This window comes from Pseudorasbora parva, chromosome 9 (assembly GCF_024679245.1).
Source record: "Pseudorasbora parva isolate DD20220531a chromosome 9, ASM2467924v1, whole genome shotgun sequence".
NCBI lineage: Eukaryota > Metazoa > Chordata > Actinopteri > Cypriniformes > Gobionidae > Pseudorasbora > Pseudorasbora parva.
Window position 1 is genome coordinate 12,106,551 of NC_090180.1, and position 10,815 is coordinate 12,117,365.

The window sequence follows — 10,815 nt, forward strand, 5'->3', positions numbered from 1 at the left end:
AGTGCTGTAACTGTGAATAGGTACAATTTCCAGGCAATCCATTTCTCTTGCAGCACGATAAACGCTGAAGTTGGAAAAAGTCGTTTTTAAAAATAGATACTGATACAATGTATATTTTCGGTTGAAGATACCATGCCAAATCCCACCTCTGAAAGGAGCGAGGCGTAAATATTCAGTGTGTCACACTATTGATTCAAAAGATTTACGTTTCCTTAAAAAAGAGCGAGTGAATAACAGAATAAATGCAGAAACGCTCGCCATGACCAGAAGCACTCAGGAGAGGCCTGTTTGCAAACCAGCTGACTTACAACACATTCAGCTGAGATTTATGGCTGGGTGCGTACTGTTGTAAGAGCGTAAAGGTTGTGAGTAGCCGGCTTTATGCTTCATTGACAGATACTTATCCTTTAATTCAACTCGCCACCGATTAGCCTACATGAAAAAGAGTGATTATTGATAATAGAGGTGTATTTGATAGAGATATTTCACAGAAGTGTGAAACAAAGCAGCATTGTTATAGTGCATATTTGCTGAATAACTGTAAATCTGAGGTGCTGATGTGTTTGTCTGAATGCAACTTTTGCATTAAGAACTTTTATTTCAGATTCATGTAATGTTTCTTAGGGATTTTCACAGTTGATATGATTATTTATAATTGTTGATTGCACCATTGGCTCAAGAATTTAATACAATGAATACAAATATAAGGTATTACTTTATATTAGATGGCCTTATACTTACATCAAAAATGTGTGTTGTTCATATTGTACATATCAAACATGCTTGCTTATTGAGGTGGGGTACGTAAAGTTAGGAACAGGCGTAGTATAGGGTTAGTTGTAAGGGAAGTGTCAACAGTGTAATTATAAATGTAAAGAAATTGATTACAGATGTAATTACATGCAGGTATTTTGAAAAATGCAAGTACAATGTAAAAGCATGTATGTAGCCTACACAATAAGTGCATTTTATCAAATGATTCATTTAGTACATAGCAGTTAAGGCCACCTAATATAAAGTGGGTCCAACTATGGTAAATAAATAATATACTAATTAAAAATATATATTAAATAAATCATAAATATATGTATTCTTCAATAGTGACTTTAGTATTCTTTATTGACAATATTTCCCCATGATATAAAAAAATGTCAATATGTCGTAATAGCACTAAATTACCAGATTTGAATATGGTTTGCCTGTCAAGTAGCCAAAGAAACCACATATTCTGAGCATACTGGTAACTATGGCTAATAATATCAGCCTAAAGGAGTGGTTTTGAAATATGTGCACGACAGCTGGACAAACCAACAGAGGGCAGTATGTAGTTGCAAAATGGGGTCAATCACTTTGTTGCCTTTGTCTAAGCTAAAGGCAGGATGTGCTTCATTATTTATCAAACAATTATCTGAAATATGTTTTTTTAATGAAGTGATATATATATATATGTGTGTGTGTGTGTGTGTGTGTGTGTGTGTGTGTCTTATTTGAAGTCAGACTAAGAAACACAAATATTGCACAAGATTTAATAACATTTTAATATGTGTGGTGGTGGTGTGGCCTAAACTACACCATTAAACAAAAATTATAAGATTAAATAAGCAAATTACTGACATAATGTATAAATTACATAAAAATATGTTATATTATTTAGCTGATAAAACAGTCATGACTAAATTACAATGTATGGAAAATTATGTAGACTATAGAACATTTTCAAGGTGTTTCAGTTTCTAATATGTGTTTCATTAAAAAAATATCAAGTAAAACATTGAAAGTCGCAGGATATATGTTCACAAAAACCTAAATATGTTTAAAATGACATCCTTCTCATTTGTGCTTCACGTCTCTCTCAAAAGCGGATGACTCTCGTAGTGAAACGAAGGGTTTGTGAGAAGCCGTGAAGCCGTGCATACAGATGGCAGTGCCGGTGTTGGTGGAAATGAAGCTTCCTGAACTGTTGTAACGGCAGTCCCAGAGGACCGAGCCACAGTCCAATAAGATGTCATGAAGACTAGAGCGAGAGGAGTGCGCATCAGATCTCCCTCAATTAATCCACCATTAGATGCCTGAGATTCATGGCTCACTGCCTTTGCTTACTGCGATGGAGCTCAGATCTAATTAGACCCTCTCTCTCTTTCTCTCTCTTTCTCTCTCTCTCTCTCTCTCTCTCTCTCTCTCTCTCTCTCTCTCTCTCTCTCTCTCTCTCTCTCTCTCTCGGTTTCTCTTTCTCCATGTCCATCCCTCCTTAGATCGAAAGATAGACGGATCTTTCCTTATTGAGCGCTGTGGTTGGGTATTTTAGGTGTTCCTCCCTCTCTCTCCCTCTCTCAGTATCTTATCCTTACAGCTACATACTCACTCACTCTCAGTCTGTCCCTCTCTCTCCCACTCTTGCTTTCCCTCCCACTCTCTCTGTAACTCCTTCGCTCCTCTCATCCTCCTGTGACTTAGTTTGCTGTGCGCAACAACTGGCAGAGCTCTCTCCTCTTCTCCGGCGAGGTGGCAAGCATGTCCTCAGGCAGGGAGGGATTCAACTCCCTCGGGGGACCCTGCACGTTTAGGCACATGGTCTTACGGTGACGACGGATCCGCGGCACAACAACCTGAAGGAACGGAGGCACGGCAGCCTCAGCCTCAGCCTTCCCCGTCACTGCCGGCTCAGGGCAAGCGGACGAATGGGCGGCTTTGTGCTCAGCGGGTGTCGCTCTGTAGAGATCTCTAGGGTAAGCCTGCTTCAGTGGAGTAAGGATTTGTGCCTGTTTTTTTTTTTCTTTTTCTGCCACTACTTTGCCTTTTGTTCCTTTTGTGACTCGTCACAATATCATGGGGGAAAGAAAGATTTGTTGCCATGGGTATTGTGTGAGCTGATTGTCACTGTGCTGCAGATTTGTGTAATCGCGCTACTATCGGGGCGGTGGATATTTTTCTGCTGGATTTGTCAACTGTGTTTGCCGTATTAACATATTCATGGGATTCCTGCTTCAATTAAATGGCAATCACTGGCAGGCAGCAGGAGCCCTGTGTCAGTGAGCCTCTGTAATGATGTGTGAGTGGAATGAAGAGGAGCTTCACGAGAGAAAAAAAGAAAAGCTTTTTGTCCCCCTCTGTCCACGTTTTGTCTTCTCTTTTCTTTCGTTTGTCCTCTCTTTGTCCAGCTCACGTCATGTTTCGTTGTTTTGTTGTTCTCAAAAGCCCCAAAATGGAGGGAAAAGTCACAAAAGGATTGGGACAGTCACTCTGACACCTCGTCCGTGCACCTGCTGCAGGAAAACGCTTCTGGAGACGAGACCGAAGACTGAATTTTTGCTATTTAATTGTGACTGGCCAGAGGAAGATGTTGTACCATGGGAACCTGGCTGTACGCATGCTTTGGGGGCACGGGAGGGTGGTCTTTTAGCGTTGACAGGGCTGTCCAAACAAGATAAGAAGAGAGTTTGTTTTTTTTGACAAGCTCGTTGTGCTGAACCAGTGGTTGTGCTGCTGTCACAATGTCTCCAATGTGTTGTTTCTCTACTACGTGTCTTGTTTGGTGTGAATTCCGAGCAGAATGTTGCAAGCATCAGTGGATGGGTGTGTCTGAGTGTTTCGAGCATGTTAAGATAGCCACGGTCCATGTACACGCCACGGTTTTGAATGTATTATGTCGTGTTGTGTCGTGTTGTGACACTCCAAGTGTCATGGTGAATCACCGTTGTTCAGTGTTCATTTTCGTAACATTTGCAATTAAATGCTTTTTTACCGACGGCCTGTGAGAAATGTTTGATGAAAGCTGTCGTAAACACATATTTCTCGCATTTACATCCTCGGTGATACCCGACTTAAAGAATCTTCGGATTTTTCTCTTTGTTCATGTTATTTTGTTGTTCCACGTGAGTCAGAAGTGTGTATGAATGAATTCCACAAAGCTGGAAAAATACACGTTGTGATGTCCATCTTTTCCCACTTCCATTTGGTAGCTGCTGCACCCCTCAGAAAATGAAAGCCATAATAACAGTCATTGTTCCCCGTTTCTGACAGCCATCATTGCATTCCCTTTTTTCCCCAAACGATCTGTAATTTGCTTCCCGCTGCTAATGGATTTTCTGTATGACTCCTCTTTCTCTCTCTCTCTCTTGCTCCCTCCCTGAATGTGTGTGATGAGCATGTGAGACTTCGAAGGTTTGACTGTTAATGTGGTGGGCAATAGCGACATTAAACCTATGGTGGAGAATATATCAAGCCTGTGCACATATCAACTTTTGTTTAATTCCTCCCTTTTTAACATCATTCCCAGATTTGGCCAGGATGTTTGAGAGTGCTTCCGCCCCCAGAGGCCAGGCTGGACCGAGGACAGGTCGTGAGGTCTGTGAGCGCCCTCTCCCAGGTAAGATGATCCCCCTCACCATCTGTCTCTCCACATAACTAGTTAAACCCAGGAAGGGAAGCATTTTTTACATGCAATACCCTCCCTCTCCTGCTACAAATGCAAAGTGTGTTCATTTCTGTCTGCAGATGCAACCTTTGACGGGGGCCTTGGCTTGTGGTAAAGGGCATCTTCAATCAATTCCCCTAGAGAGAAAACTCTGCTTTGGCCTATGCCACTGTGGATGGCTGAAAGTCAGGCGAAGCCCCCTTTTTCTAAGGCTCTCTTCGGTGACGGGTATTCTTGGGTGGATAATACGGCTCTCGTTGTTATTGCTTAAGAATACGCGTAGTTGAGGAGAGTCATTGTCGACTGTCTTCGGGGAGATAACCTCCACTGGTCCCAAAAACCTTCTGGCTTTGCACCATGGCCGTTCATGTAGCAACTAGACAACTAATCATTTTCACTGTGATTTGTTTGATTTCTGCAACAGGAGACAGACAGCTTTTTGCTGTCAGTGTAGTGTCTCCACCTTCATTGGCAAATCGCCACTTTATATGCTATCTGACGAGCGGCATTTTGCATTTCGCACAATTTGTTTGTTTGTTTTTTCTCTGAGTGTGCGTGCGAGGGGAGGTTCACGGGGAACGGCGTTTATTTTTGCTCTCTTCGGGGAGTGTTTAAGTGTACACATGCCTACTTGCCTGGCTGATAGGAATGCATTTACTGCTCTTTATTGTTAGTCCTGAGCACCAGCGGGAGCCCCCGACTGCATGGGGTGTTCACACAGATTGATTTTGAGATGGCATTAGTCGTACAGTTTTCGCCATTCAGCTGACAGCGGTGGGAGGCAAAATGTCCACGGAATCTAAACAGGCTTTGCTATGAATGGGGAGGGGCTTCAAGTCTAATTACAAAACACAGCTAAGTAGAAACAGCATAGCAGATTACATCGTGTCTGCTGGGCTCATAGCATCAGCTGGTTCGTTCTGATTGTAGCACTGTTTCTTATTGAATATCTTTTTTCTTCTAGATAGACACATACACATAATGTTCTTTTCCAAACCACTAATTACTTTTTAATGATGCGCTCAAATGTCTGAGTTAGCTTGTGCTGGTGAAAGCAAATGAGGCCCATGCCATTTAAAGATGGTCAGTGTTCGTTAAAGCAGTCATATCTATATCTCAGATCTTATTGGAGGAATATGTTGTTTGTATAATATTTAACCAAACAGCTTTAATATAACTTCATGGATTTAAGATGAATGTAAGGCTGCTGGTTTTTAAAATCTAAAGGCAAATTTATATATACTTGTTTATTATTATTTGTGAATAATATTGTGTGGGTTAATATTTAATTGACATACAGAACTGTTAAGAAACACTTGATTTGAAATGTATAGCTTGCTTCTTTCATTCTCTGCTGAACGAAGGCCTGGAAGACATAGAGGCAAAATGCAAATTGGCTGCTACTCTGTTTTAGTCATATTAGCCACAGCTTGTGAAAATAACTAGAGGCTTATTAGAAATGCTCATGGAAAGTCCCCAGCCCCAGAAACGAAACCTATTACTTATATCATATTATTATGTAAACTAGTGTTGTATTACTAATATTATGAATATCACAGGGTTGAAATATAAATGAACTACTTTCATACTCATGGTATATTATTTATTGTCATGATTGCAATGTCATTATTTTATTAGTGATGCACATTCAACATTTTTTTTCCAGTGTAACTGTATTTCACACAAAATTAACACTTACCTGAATGTGCCTATATTATTAAGTCATGGGAAATGTTGTATCCAGTGACAATATGAAGCCCTAAATAAACTTTCTATAAACAGTCCCGAACATTGTTATGTATTTGTCATGGCTTGAGTGAGTTTACTCTGCCTTCCCCCTGTTTCCTCTCTCTGTGCTAATAGCTTTCATACACCTGTATCCGTGCAGGTGTTTTCCTCTTTATGATTATCTCTCCCACCCACAGGGCTAATTTCAGCCTTGGGGAAAAAAAGAAGAGAAAAAAAAAAAACACTAAATAACCCATGGAATTTTCACTAGTTTTTCTAAATAACGCCTTTTTCTGGTGCTCTCTCTTTCTCTTGTGTGCCACATTAGTGGAGCTGTTTAAGTATTGTGTAGCAAGAAAGCATTTCAAATCCGTTTGCACTTGAGACATTTATCATGATGCATTCCCTTCTTATGCTCCTATCAACAACAGCCAGGTACCCTCTGTCTCACTATAATGACACTTTAAAAAACTAATCTATTTTGGGGTGTTTGTGACACACACCCTTAGTGAGAAAACTGGATCAAGCGGTCCATTTTACCAGTATTTTTGGGGAGAAAAGAATGTGCTATGCGGACAAAAAAAAAAAAAAAAAAAAACCCTGTTAAAATGCAACTCTTTGAGCAGAATGCATCTTACAAGCTATCTATATTTTTAGGAGATGTATTGCCCACTGGATACTTGTGCTGGCAAATGCTGGTTTGCTTTAAAGCAATTGTTAGAAATAAGCTGACAGAGATTTGAATGCCACATGCTACCCAGAATTCTGTGTAGGCTAACGTGATCTAGACTAAACAGACATTAGCCCACACTCCAAAGACTCTGCATACTTGGCTGAGCTTGCAGCTGAGCTATCAGCTCACCCATATGATACGAGAACGCTGTTCATGTGTGCATGTCCCTGGTGAAAACCCCAGCATAAAACCATCATGAATTCCATGTTGGTCAAGGCAGGTTTTTGAGTAAGAGCTTGTATAGTGGTTGTCCAGCTGATGGACCGGCATAGTCATGCTGTTACCTGAGCTGGGCTGGCTTGTCCGCCAGCACTTCCGCGTTTCCATTCTGGGAACCGGCGACCAGCATCCCATGCTAGACCCAACATGCAAAACATACCTTATGCAGGTACGGGGTAATTACTATTTTTCAGGAGGGGTAAGTGAGCACTGTTTTTATTCCTTTTAAAGGCATAGACACTGAATACCTTGGGTGGTGCCATCCCCAAGCCTCTCTTTAAGAGACCCTTGGCTTTTAGCTCTGTATCAGAGGGGTCGACAGATCAGTCGTAGTTCTAGTTAAAGGGTCAAAAGAGGCGAAACTATCTAAAGTTGGGGGGGAGGGGGGTCTTACGATTGTTTGCTCAAGGTTATTAGTGCAACAAATGTGTTGTGGCGAATGAAAGCTCTCGACGAGGCCATTGCGGGCCTCATAGTCAAGTGGCTGCACTTAAAACATTTGAATACTCTGAAAGGGCCTCGAAAATGTGTTTCGCCCATCTCTATCTCTCTGTCTTCGCCTCGCTTGCTCTCCCTTCCCCCTCGCTCTTCGCTCTCGTATAAGCTCTGACCTTTTGATACATAATCATCTCCTGGGGGCTGCACGCAGAGCCTTTGTTTACTCCATCATCAGGACCACCTTCAGACAAGACCCCCCTTCCTCCCGCGGCCCTCCTCTTCCCTCTCCATGCAGGTCATATCTTTAATTATTCTGTGATAATTAGTCCAGCAGGGCATTTTCATCTGCATTGATATATGTGCGGTTCAGGGTAGGACGCTCGCTTTGTGAGTTAAAGAGCGCGCGGTGGTGATCGGTATGCACGCCATCTGCCCTCCAATTGCCTCCGACAATTTCGCTGAGGAATAAATGGAGGCCTATCGGCACAAAACAAAATAAGCAAATCAATTATCTGCACCGCCGCAGCTCTTTTACCGAGCGCTACGCATTTCGCATGTAGTGAGAAACAATATGTCGGGTCCTCGCTTAACTGATGCGAGATCGACTTTTTTTTAAATACAGCACAACAATGCTTTTTGGAAGTTCACACACTTATTTGCTAATTAATTAGCCATGTGTCCAGTCGTCACAGCTGGTTTAACCGTGTAATGTCAGGGCAAATTGCAATTGAGACATCGAACAGAATCAACTGCTATTCCTGAGGTAGATTTTGAGCACTCTGTGCCTGATAAGTCAAAGTGCGAAATAAAACCGACGCGTAGAGGCAGTTCAGTCAGCCAGCTTTGTTTCATCCTCAGAAAGATTGACACCGACGGGAATTCCAGATCAACAGTTGCCAGTTTTGTGTGCTTAGAGCTGACACATTGACACACATAGCAGTGCATCTCTCTGTTAAACAAATGGCTCGTTGAGCCGCGGCTGACTCTGAGATCAAATAAAAGCTTGCCTAAATCCTCTCAAGGAGGACAAACTCTGTTTCTGTCAGCAAGACGAGTGACTGTTGTATTCGCTGCTAATCAACTTTCACACTTCAAGCTCACTTCAAGAGCTAAGCGTGCAGCATGCGCCCGAGCCGATCCATCGTCCTGAAAACCACAAGAGCACGTGTGTTGCCATCACAACATTTTCGGGTTGGGGCCTGGCCAGCTGTTGTGGGTCCAGATGTGCACGCCTTGCTCTTTTCTCACTCGTGCTTTATCACTCTGACTGCCAGTGAAGAAAGTTTCGCAGATTGGTGTCGAACAGAACGCTTCGCCTTGGCCTGTGCGTGGATCAGTTTTCATGATACATCTAACTCTCACAGGATTGGCCAGAACCCTGCAGAGAGAGTCTGTGCTGCTACAGCCATCTGGCATGCGTTGGGTCAGCAATGCCTCCCTGCCCTCTGTTTTGGCCTCTATCTCAATCCTGCCCAGAGTTGTTTAACAGATATTTACTGTCTGCTTGCCAATTGCTCATCTTCATCATTTCCCCCCCTGTGCTAAATAACAGGTCAGGACTGCTGGTTGTGCTTGGAAGTCTCTGCATGGTTTGAATTAGTTGATTTAGCTAATTTGTCATTTAGCTGAGAATTCTTTCCACAAGGATGTACAGAGCACTTAATACAGTCCCATTGGAGCGGCCAGGGGTTAAGAGTTTCGCTCAGAGGTGCAATGATGTTTTTTTTATTTTTTTTTATGGAGTCTATGCAGGATTTGGACAGCAGCATTTGGATTAAAAGCTTCTGCTTATTGAACAAATGTATTGTAAAAGTACAAATAGTAAAGCTTTTAGTTATATTTTCCCAGTAGTGAGGTAGTAGCATTACTAGTTTTTAAATAATGTAGTTTGTCACCTGATTATCACCAGATTCATTGGTGATAAAAAGTGGTATGAATGTCCCTGCTTAAAGGATTAGTTCACCCAAAAATGAAATTTATGTCATTAATGACTCACCCTAATGTTGTTCCACACCCGTAAGACCTCTGTTCATCTTCAGAACACAGTTTAAGATATTTTATATTTAGTCCGAGAGCGTATGCAAGAGTATCCACACTATACTGTCCATGTCCAGAAAGGGAATACAAACATCATCAAAGTAGTCCATATGTGACATCAGTTAGTTCATTAGAATCTATTGAAGCATCGAAAATACATTTTGGTCCAAAAATAAAAAAAATCTACAACTTTATTCAGTATTGTCTCCTCTTCTGCGTTTGTTTTCAAACCTCAAATAAAGATTCAAACGGTCGTGAATCAGCGGATTGATTCATGATTTGGATTGTGTCAAACTGCTGAAATCACGTGATTCACGATCTGAACCAACGCTTTAAGTACAGATGCTCACTTTACTTTAGCATATTGATGAATAAGCACTTTTGTATTACTAAAGTAACATACTTGAATGAAAAAAATAGCTTGTGTTAAAAAGGTAACATTTTAGAACTGAATAATGCATTATTGAATAATGTAATATTAATACTCTAGTAACTACTGTTAACTAACAAAGAAAGTGTGATTAATGAATTAGTACGTAATAGTGTTAAGTCGAATGTGGTAGTTCACTATTAGCTAATCAATACCTACTATTTTTTTTTCAAACCTCCCTAAGGACTATTAAGAGCTACTATATACAGGTTCATAATTAATGTGAATAATGCATAATGTATAATTAATTCTAAAGTGAAGGTCATGGTAACCCACTAGTAATGACTCAATTATTACCAAATCCTTCAGAAGGAACTACTAATTATTTGGAACAGCACTCTAAAGTGAATATCATGATAACTCATCATGATTTAAGGTTTTGGATAGTAAGTGCTTCTGATGGATTTGGTAACACTTGAGTCATTACTAGTGGGTTACCATGACCTTCACTTTAGAATACTGATCTAAATAAGGAGCAGTTCCTTTGGAAGGATGTTGAGTCATTGCTATCCTAAACCTTACAAAAACCTCAAAAGTTTACAATGACTTCAGACAATCTTATGATGTTATCATGATGTTCACTTTAGAATACTTTTTTTTAATAATTAGTAATTCCTTCCAAAGGATTTGAGTCATTACACTGTAAAATTTTTTTTGTTGGTTTAACCTAAAAAAGCAAACTGTCCTCCAAAAAAAACAGACTCTATAGGTCAATTTCCTTATGAATTATTAATATTTAAATTATTATTATTATAATATCAATATTATTTAAGGTCCTTATTATGACCTATATTTACGTTTTGTGTTACGTCTGTC

General features: G+C 40.6%; 1 long non-coding RNA gene across 2 annotated transcripts; it reads left to right on the forward strand.

Annotated features, from left to right (window-relative positions):
* The first annotated feature begins 1,556 nt into the window (after positions 1-1,556).
* Positions 1,557-6,198, forward strand: LOC137090162 (uncharacterized). Of its 2 annotated transcripts, XR_010907826.1 has the most exons (3): positions 1,557-2,726; positions 4,277-4,366; positions 4,495-6,198. It is a non-coding gene; the product is annotated as an uncharacterized lncRNA (long non-coding RNA). The 2 variants fall into 2 exon arrangements; XR_010907825.1 differs by having other exon boundaries at positions 4,277-6,198.
* The last annotated feature ends 4,617 nt before the right edge of the window (positions 6,199-10,815 follow it).